Genomic DNA, 10,639 nt, shown 5'->3' on the forward strand with positions numbered 1-10,639 from the left:
AGCCCACGTTCTGGAGTCAGACCACCCAAGTTGCAATCTGAGCTCTACCATTCACTAGGTGTATGACCTTGGGAAAACGATTTACTCTCAGTGTGCCTCCGTTTCCTCATCTCTAAATTGGACTAACTAAAGGGGATAATGCATATAGAAATTTTGTACAGTTCCCGGCACATCCCCAGCACTGAGTACTCAGGTTAGATATCATCGTGAGATGGGGCTAACAAAGGCAGCCTTATGGAGGTGTGTTCTGACGGGGAGAGGGGAGGGTGACACAGATAATACTAAGGTCTCAACAGGAAGGAGTGTTGGGAACAAAGGTGTAGAGGTGGGATCCCTAAGGAGTCTGTGGGAAATGTCAGCAGATTTGTATCTGGGGCACAGACAACCTAAGGAGTAATGAAAAAATGAGATTGGTAAGATGTAGACTTTGATAGCAAATTGAAGTTTGTGATTAATACCACTATAAGTCAGAGAGATGACATAGCAAGGATCTCTGTTTCAGGAAGATAATTTTAACAAGCAGTGTTCAGGATAGATCAGACGAGAGAAAGACCAGAGAAAGAGGAAAAAATTAATATTTGTGCGGTGATCATTTTGTAATGTATAGAAATACTGAATCATTATGTTGTGTACCTGGAACTAACATAGTGTTATAGATCAATTATCCTTCAATTTAAAAATATCAGTATACCTCCTGACTAGCCAAGTGCATTAACTGAAAAAAAATTAGTATTGTTCTCCTATTTTGTGTTGATTTTGGCACTTCACAAACTTGATCTCATTCTGTCCTCACTCAACTCTATGATGGTGGTATTATTAGCCCTGCTGTAGAAATAACCAGGCTTGAAGAGGCTAGATATATTGCCCATGGTTGGAGAACGAGGAACCAGTAAGGTTAAATAAAAACCTGACTTTGTCTGACTCCAAAGCAGAGATGTGCCGGAGCTGACACATACAGCCTTGGAAGAGCTGATAGTCAAAGCTTCAGGAATTTTATGAGCATTTGTTAAGCACAGCCATTATTAAAAATTAAGTGATGCAGGGCTTCCCTGGTGGCGCAGTGGTTGAGAGTCCGCCTGCCGATGCAGGGGACACGGGTTCGTGCCCTGGTCCGGGAAGATCCCACATGCCGCGGAGCAGCTGGGCCTGTGAGCCATGGCCGCTGAGCCTGCGTGCCCAGAGCCTGTGCTCCGCAACGGGAGAGGCCACAACAGTGAGAGGCCCGCGTACCGCAAAAAAAAAAAAAAAATTAAGTGATTCAAACTTACAATAAATAAATTATATTTAAAACAAGAGAATAAATATTCAAAATTAATTACTTCCTAGTTATAATCATTACTTTTGATTAGTGTCTACACTCTTAAGATTCTTTACATCTCTTAGAGCTACAGGGTGGAAATACTAAATAATATTGTTTTACTTCACATCTCTTCCTAACTCCATATTCAGTAAGATCACTTTGATAACTTGAAATTGACCACGCTGGGAATATTTACAACATAGCAATTGACACATATTACAATTCAGGGCTTCATTTATCATTTTGCTGATTGTCTAGCCTTAAGAAGGTGGGAAAATGTTCGAAATGTAGACTAAACTTGAAAGTGTGTTGTGTCTATAGCTGTTACATTCTTCATAACACGAGAACACTGAGGGAAGATTCTTTCAGTATTAGAAGACTGTTATCTGATTCAGCAAGGAAATCACTCATGTCATTGACAAACCAGTGAAGTTCCAACATATGTCTTTGCTGTTCACTTTGCTCTTATTCATTAATGTAAACAAAAGTACCAACCAACGTTCATGTCAAAACTGTACTCGTTTGTCAACTGCAACCGTAGGTTGGCTATGGATACAGAGTTAGGGAAAAATCAACAAAAGTGTTTTGTGGGAATCAGTTGGCTATATGGTAATTTACAACAAAGAGTAATATATTTAATAATATTTTTAAACTGTGTGCTACATATCTTATATAAGTAAAATTTATAATAAACCTATATATGCACATTTTTCTAGAAAACCAGTTGCTAAACATTTATCAGCACTCCAGTGCTCTAAGTTATCATATCACCTTGCCTCCCAAGGAGAGAGGGAGATCAGCCATGCTTTTCTACATCAAGTTAATGAATACCAGCCTCCACCAAACATAGTACATTTATTTTAGGCAAACTATGTTATTTTCTTTTAACCTTTTCCCTGATTTTCTTCTAGGTCCTTGAAATACATCACTTCTTATTTTCAGCCCACATTATGCAAGTATGTAAGACTTCCTCTAATTCTGTAAATAGTAATTTTCTGACTCTGCCTTTTCCTTCAACACACTGATTCATCAGTTCTAAGATGCACATTTTTTTTTCACATTTTAACATCTCTGAAATCGAGAATCCTCTTATAGTCACTGTCGGCCAGGCAGCAGCTGTGTCACTGCTTCACATGTGTGAACTTGGCCATAGCTATTCTATTGGCATCACTGCAGATGAGCTTAGCTGATGTTTAAGATGTCTTTTAAAAGACTGCTCATTGAGGGGGCTTCCCTGGTGGCGCAGTGGTTGAGAGTCCGCCTGCCGATGCAGGGGACGTGGGTTCGTGCCCCGGTCCGGGAAGATCCCACATGCCGCGGAGCGGCTGGGCCCGTGAGCCATGGCCGCTGAGCCTGCGCGTCCGGAGCCTGTGCTCCGCGACGGGAGAGGCCACACCAACGAGAGGCCCACGTACCGCAAAAAAAAAAAAAGACTGCTCATTGAAATGAAAGGTTATTGTAGTCACAGAAAGGCAGAGAAACACAGCAACAGGGGCACATTGGTAGTAATAAAGCAAACATTTCACTTTGGAGGAATGGCCAAAATTCTAATTCTCCTGTAAAGACCAACCAAGAGCTTTACAGGGCCGAAGAAAGGAAGAGGGCCACAACAAGATGAAGTTGTGTTCCATTTTGTACCTGACATACATATATGCAAAAGCAATGTCAATCATAATACCACCAAGCAAATAAGGCAAATAAAGGGAGGAAAAATAACCAAATCTTTTGGAATAAGTCAAAGAAATCTCAAAGCAATAAGAAGCTGATATGACCAATTCATGTGTCACCCAGAACTATTGTTAAGGTATGGTTTCACATTTAATTAGCAGCATTTTCCCCTATAAATGATTTATTAAAATAATGGTCAATGGTATTTGAGATTTGCTGAAATCTGACTACTAGTTTTATCTTCCTCTTCCATCTACCAATTTGTATCAAATATCAAACATTGCTTTGCACATATATCAAATATCTTATGTTTTGGTGTTTCACTGGAGAAATGTAACAGCTATTGATACTTTGAAACCAAAAGAATACCACCTCCACATAGGCTCTGTCCTAACTCTGTCATGCCTCTCTTTCAGTCTTCCTTCCTTTAGAATATAACATAGCAACCAACCTCTTCCCTTTTTTTAAAAATAAATTTATTTATTTATTTATTTTTATTTTTGGCTGCGTTGGGTCTTCGTTGCTGCGCTCGGGCTTTCTCTAGCTGTGGCGAGCGGGGGCTACTCTTCGCTGCAGTGCGTGGGCTTCTCATTGCGGTGGCTTCTCTTGTTGTGGAGCACAGGCTCTAGACGTGCGGGCTTCAGTAGCTGTGGTTCGCGGGCTCTAGAGCGCAGGCTCAGTAGTTGTGGTGCACGGGCTCCGCGGCATGTGGGATCTTCCCGGACCAGGGCTCGAACCCCTGTTCCCTGCATTGGAAGGCAGATTCTTAACCACTGTGGCACCAGGGAAGTCCTCCAACTTATTTTTTAAAATAACTCTTAGATTGATATATAATACACATACAAAAAATGCAAACATTATGAATGTACAGTTCAAATAATTACTACAAGGTGACCACCACACAAGTTAAGAAATAGAACATTAATAGTACCTCAGAAACCCTCTGCGGGTCCCCCCCAGTTACTAACTCTACTCTCCTGCCCAAAGATAACCTTCTAACACCATAGATTCGTTTTGCCCATTTTTAAATGTTATATACATAGAATGAGATCGTTTATATTATTTTACTTTTGATTTCTTTCACTCAATAACATGTTTCTGAGATTCATCAAAGTTATTGTATATAGTTTAGCTCACTTGTTTTCATGGCTGAATGCTATTTTCTTGCATGAATATACCATGATTCCTTTATCTATTCTACTGCTGATAGACATTTTGATTGTTTTCATTTTAGGGCTATTTTGGGGGGCAATTACCTTTTTTAAGATTGAAATATATCTGACATATACCATTGCACAAATTCGGGGTGTATATCATGTTAATTTGATCCATTTATATACTGTAATATGATTGCCACTGTAGGATAATTAGCATCTCTATCCCATAGATGACGATCCTTAAGACCCATAAAGTTCTGGTCTCTTAGCAAGTTTGATGATTACAATACAGTATTGTTGTCTATTGGGCTGAGTAGTGCTGCTATAAACATTCTCAAATCTCTCTTTTCACGCACGTATGAATGCATTTCTGTTAGATATACATCTAGGAGTGGACTTAATGGATCAGAGGGAATATGTCTGTTCAATTTTAGTAGATACTCCCAAATGCCTTTGACTTATGACAAAGTTATCACTGTAGCGCAATAAGAAAAAGGATGATTTTTAAAACATTTGAATTTGTCCTTACCTCATACCACACACAAAACCCAATTCCATGTGAATTTCAAATCTAAATGTGAATAAAAGAATGCTAAAGCGTCTATCAGATAATTTCTGAGTATACAAAATATTGAAAAAACACTTCACTTTTTAAAGGTGTGCGAATAATGCCTTTGGCCGTGTGACCATCAATGTAACGAACACCTTTAGCCTGATTCTCACATTGAGTAAACTTCAGGATTGAAAAGGGAGCGTCAATGCTTTTCAAAAATACCTATAACCCTACCCTTAAGAGATTTTGGGATATTTTAATAGCTCTCTCCTCTTCCTCAATGTGAAAACATTTACCTTGCCTTACACTTTCTCCTTCCCCTACATTCTTTGAATTGGATTCCTTTTCCCACCATGTCCTAGCACCAGCAGATACTAGATGCTTCAAGGGAGACCCTGGTGGCACTCCCATCACCACGGCCACCCCATCGGGGAAGAGGTTTATTCCTTGTTCTTGTCATAGTTGGGTAGCATCCAGGGCTGGTACAGTGGCTCATAGAAGGTCAACCAGAAACCCAGGAGCTTCCTTCTACGTTGTTGCTCTGCCACGTCTATGATGCTTCCTGGTCCTCGTGTTCCAAGATGGGGTACCACAACATCTACTTTGCGAGCAGTAGAATGGGGGAGGGGGAAGGGAAAGGCCTCCCCTCTCTTTAAGGGTACAATGTGGAAATCACACAAGTTACTTTTTCTCATAACAGCCTATAAGCCAGAACTTTGTCATATGGCCACACCGGACTGCAAGGAAGAATAAAAAGTTATCTCATTTCTGGAACACCATAAGCCCAGGCTTAGAAGAAGGGGAGATCCCTGCCACCCCATCTTTGGAGGCTCAGCTGAAATGTGAACACTTTTACTAGGCCCCCCTGATGTCCAGTAACCAGAAGCACTGAGTCCCAGGCAGCTCTGTCTCTCAGGAACGATGGTCCTCTGGGCATACTCAGAATCCTTTGCACCTCTTGGATTCTCTCATCGCTTCTGTCCACATTTCTTATCCCCCTACCAAATGGGAAGCTCCTTGAGGGCAGGATCCATGTCAGATTCAATTTGCATTTTCCATGCCAAGAACCAATTCTTACGTTGAAACTGGTTCAAGTACTTATCCTGCCTTTCTAAGGGAACTATAAATAGGGATAACCAAACAGGTAAGGAGAAGCTTCTCTTTGTAGAAATATTCCAGCTAATATATAAAGAAGAAATGATAGAATTAAAATATCACCACTTTGCATCCCCTAAAGAACTAACAATGGATTGAACATGACTGATGACATCTCAAAAGAAGAGACAACCGTACATATTTTTAAAACCTCTACAGTTACTAGTTTATTAGCATCATCCAGGACTCAGATGTTCAGTATTCCTCCTGAAATTACATAAACAAATGCAAATGGAAAGAATCCAAGTCCACATTATATAACAACACATCACTCCATCACAAAAGCATGTAAAATTACAAGAACGCTATTTTAAAACACTGGCACTTTAAGAGAATGATAATCTCAAAAACCACAAAATTGCCAAAGTGTTCCCTAAACTGCTAAGCAAACAAACATATGACTCTAATGAATGAGCCTGAGCTTTGTAAAGAAAATTCAAATCCAAATAAATCAGATAATTCATACTGAGATCACAAAAGCTTAAGTGTCTTCTTCCCTCATGTCTATTTGATTTATAAAGGGGCAGACCATAATATAGGAAAATATACCTGATTTAAAATGCGGTATACCATTTTAAAAGTTGGCCCAATTAATTAAAAGTACCTTTAGTGGAGGGTCTCAAGTTTCCTAAACAATCCATATTTAGATAAATAGGAGAAGACATTTATAGCCAGCACTTTTTTTCCAGAGCCTTTGCTGGGACTAATGTCAACAAAAAAATTTAATATGTTAGTCTTGTATTTTAAGCTCATGCTTTTGGGGATACCTTCTCAGGTCTCTAACGTGGGAACTGCAAATATAGCTGCCATTCCATGGTAATGAGAGTTCAAGAATGTAGAGTCCTCATGTAAAGATTAGAACATACTTTTCTATTAGTCCTTCAAGGACAGACTTTCAAACGTTTGATTCTAATAATCCAGTCCTGTGAGTAGATTGGTTACCCTTCACTTTGTAAATGTAACTGGGCTATGTGAAATCTGATATCAACCGATCAAGATCTGAGTTTCAGTTATGGATGAAAACTGTCTCAGTTCAACTCTTATTACCCTCATCACCAGTATGCAGGGTGTCTAGACAAAAGGTTTTTATCAGCCAACTGTATGAAAGATAAACATTGTAATGACTAGTCTGATCCAAAATGGGCAAGAGCAAAAGACTACCATCCCCGTATATAACTAATTTGTGCTGTGCGCCAACGAGAACCTGCCTTCAATTTCCATGCCAATTTACAATCCCCGTACCGTACCAGGCAAGGTTAGTGGCTATTGAAAATACCACCAGGACAGGGCTATCTAAAGACACATTCGGTAACGTGTTAACTATACAAAAAAAGACACTGTACAGTTTAAAAACAAATCTTACACAGCCTTACATTTCAATATTTTTCTTTAAAAGGAGTGAGTTGTGTACAGGGGGGTTAAATGCTTTATAGACAAGAAAAAAAAACTGCGCTAGAACCGACTTATTCATCGACATCGTCTTCTTCTTCTTCTTCATCCTCTTCGTCTTCCTCCTCTTCCTTGTTCTCTTGCTTTTTTCAGCCTTGACGACTCCCTCTTTTGCTGCATCAGGCTTCCCTGCATATCGGTATGTACGCAGGGATATATCGCTCTGTGTGCAGCGATATCCTTTTTGTACTTTTCCTTCAGCCTAACAGCCTTCTACTGATAAGGCTGCTTGTCACCTGCAGCAGCGTATTCCACATCTCTCCCAGTTTCTTTGCAGCATCACCAATGGATAGGTCAGGATGTCCTCCTTTGATTTTTGGACGATACTCAGAACAAAACAAGACAAAGGCCGAAGGAGGCCTCTTGGGTGCATTGGGATCCTTGGACTTTTTTTGTTTCCCCTTTAGGAGGGATATACGTTTTCATTTCTCTTTCATAACGGGCCTTGTCAGCCTTTGACATGTCTTTGAATTTTCCTCTCTCTTTAGCGGACATGGTCTTCCACCTCTCCGAACACTTCTTAGAAAACACTGAGAAGCTGACTGAAGCATCTGGATGCTTCTTCTTGTGCTCCTCTCGGCAAGTTTGCACAAAGAATGCACAGGATGACATTTTGCTTCTCGGCTTCTTAGGATCTCCTTTCCCCATGTTTAATTATTTTTCTGCAGTGAGGCACAGGGGGCCCAGTGCCCATCTGGCTCTCCCTTGCCCGGGGAACTGTCTCTATGGAGCTCAACCTACTGCAATGGCTATGACAGCTGGAGCCAGACGCAGCCTCCTGACTCTCTCCACTCTGTCGACAGCCATATATTTGTGTCTGTCTGAAAGAGTCTTGCAAAAGTAAATGTATAGGGACTTCCTGGTGGGGCAGTGGTTAAGAATTCACTGCCAAAGCAGGGGACACGGGTTTGAGCCCCGGTCCGGGAAGATCCCACGTGCGGCGGAGCAACTAAGCCCATGCGCCACAACTACCGAGCCTGCATTCTAAAGCCCCCGTGCCACAACTGCTGAGCCCATGTGCCGCAACTACTGGAGCCCGTGCTCCGAAACAAGAGAAACCACCGCAGTGAGAAGCCCGTGCACTGCAACGAAGAGCAGGCCCTGCTCACCGCAACTAGAGAAAGCCCGTACGCAGCAACGAAGACCCAACGCAGTCAAAAATAAATAAATAAATAAATTTTTAATAAATAAATAAATGTATAAAATCTGAGGACTTCCCTGGCGGTCCAGTGGTTAAGACTTCACGCTTCCACTGCTGGGGGCTCGGGTTCCATCTCTGGTTGGAGAACTAAGATCCTACACGCTGTGTGATGCCACCGAAAAAATAAAATAAAATAAAATCTGAATTTATTTCTTATTTATTTCTTTATTTATTTATGGCTGCGTTGGGTCTTCATTGCTGCACACAGGCTTCCTCTAGTTGTGGCGAGCGGGGCTACTCTTCGTTGCGGTGTGCGGGCTTCTCATTGTGGCGGCTTCTCTTGTTCTGGATCACGGGCTCTAGGTGTGCAGGCTTCAGTAGTTGCAGCACACAGGCTCAGTAGTTGTGTTACGTGAGCTCAGTAGTTGTGGCTTGCAGGCTCTAGAGCACAGGTTCAGTAGCTGTGGCGCACGGGCTTAGCTGCTCTGCAGCATGTGGGATCTTCCCGGACCAGGGCTTGAACCCGTGTCCCCTGAATTGGCAGGCAGATTCTTAACCACTGCACCACCAGGGAAGTCCCAAAATCTGAATTTCAAAGAAGTACAGAGGAAGGAGGAATATTTTAAATAATACCACGGGTGGGAAACTCTGTAGGACAAATGATCTGGTTTCTCCAATACTTAAGTTGAAAGGAAAAAAGAGAGAGAGAAAAGGGAGAAGCTATAGATTAAAAGAAGCTTGAAAGGCGTACCAATCAATTACAATATATGGACTTTATTTAGATCTTGATTTGAACAAACTATAAAAACAACCAAACATGCAAACCTGAAATGAGTGAATGTTTGATATGAAGCAATTATTGTTCATTTTTAAGGTGTGATAATGTTATTATGGTTATGTCCTTATAGTTAGGAGCTCTTATCTTTTGGAGATTCACGTTGACATATCTACAAATGAAATGACGTAAAGCCATGGGGGAGGGTAGTATGTGGTGTATAGATGGAAAAAAAAATGGAAATGAGTTGATAGTTGTAGTTGGGTGATGGGTCCATGGAGTTTCATTATATATTTTCTCTACTTTTATATTTGTTTGAAATGCTCCATAATATGTTCTTAATATAAAAAATTGCCTCCTCCGTGGTGCCTAGACCAGCATTTACACATAGTAGGTACTCAGTGAGAAATATGTATTGAATGACGGAATTGTCAGACAGTATCAGCCTTAGCAGAAGGGGCCATCTGGGCTCCAACACACATTTTCAGTACTGGTATTCCCTCAACATCTTTCATACAGTGACTGCTCACTGCCTTCTGAGAACTCCCATCAAGCCCCTGTTGTATGACAGGAATAGACAGCTGATCAGGGCCGAACGCACCTGGGGTAGCAACCAAGTCACAGGCAGGTGGGCCAATCAGATTCTCTTTCAATGACTTGAAATAAGACGCTAAGACCTGGTCAGACAAGAAGGGGCCGTATAAATGAAAGGTTTTGTAGGGTGGGGGGCAAGAGTCTGCACCATACCCTTTTACATGAAAAGAAGTTCAACTTCACTCACTATGAGACACACAAATTGAAAGTACACTGAGATACCATTCCTTACTCACCATATTGGCAAAAATTCAAAAGCTTAACAACATACGTGGTTGGCAAGGTGGTAATGATACAGACACTCTCATACATTGCTGGTGATAATACAAACTAGTACAGCCCGATGGAGAGGAAGTTGGTAATATGTAACATGTGCCTTTTGGGCCAGCAATCCCATTTCTAAGAATTTAAGTTCAAAAGACACCTCCAACAACACAAAACTACACAGGCACACGGTTATCTGTTATAGCATTATGGGTAACTTGTAACTGCAGAATACCGGAAACGGCTTAAATGCCCCAAAGCAGTCAATTGGTTGAGTAAACTACAGTACAGTCAAACAATGGGGTACTCTGCAGAGTGAGTCCCTGGATTTATTGTTAAGCGGAAAAATGCAAAGAAGCATACACAGAATGCTACTTTTGTGTAAGAAAAAAGAGGAAATAAGAAAACAAACACATGTCTGCTGATTTTTACAAAAAGATACAGGCAGAATAAACTAGAAACCAGTGAGATAGTTTATGTACAAGGAGTGGAAGATAGGTCAGGTAGAGGCAGTGATCGGCAGGTAAACCAATTATCTGGAAAAAATAAAACCCTGCAAAAGCCTTGGTTTGTAAATTTGCCA

General features: G+C 41.0%; 1 pseudogene; it reads right to left on the bottom strand.

Moving 5' to 3' along the window:
- Window positions 1–7,296: 7,296 nt before the first annotated feature.
- Window positions 7,297–7,930, bottom strand: LOC136130633 (high mobility group protein B1 pseudogene; annotated as a pseudogene).
- Between the last annotated feature and the right edge of the window lie 2,709 nt (window positions 7,931–10,639).

Source organism: Phocoena phocoena, chromosome 11 (genome assembly GCF_963924675.1).
Source record: "Phocoena phocoena chromosome 11, mPhoPho1.1, whole genome shotgun sequence".
Classification (NCBI taxonomy): domain Eukaryota; kingdom Metazoa; phylum Chordata; class Mammalia; order Artiodactyla; family Phocoenidae; genus Phocoena; species Phocoena phocoena.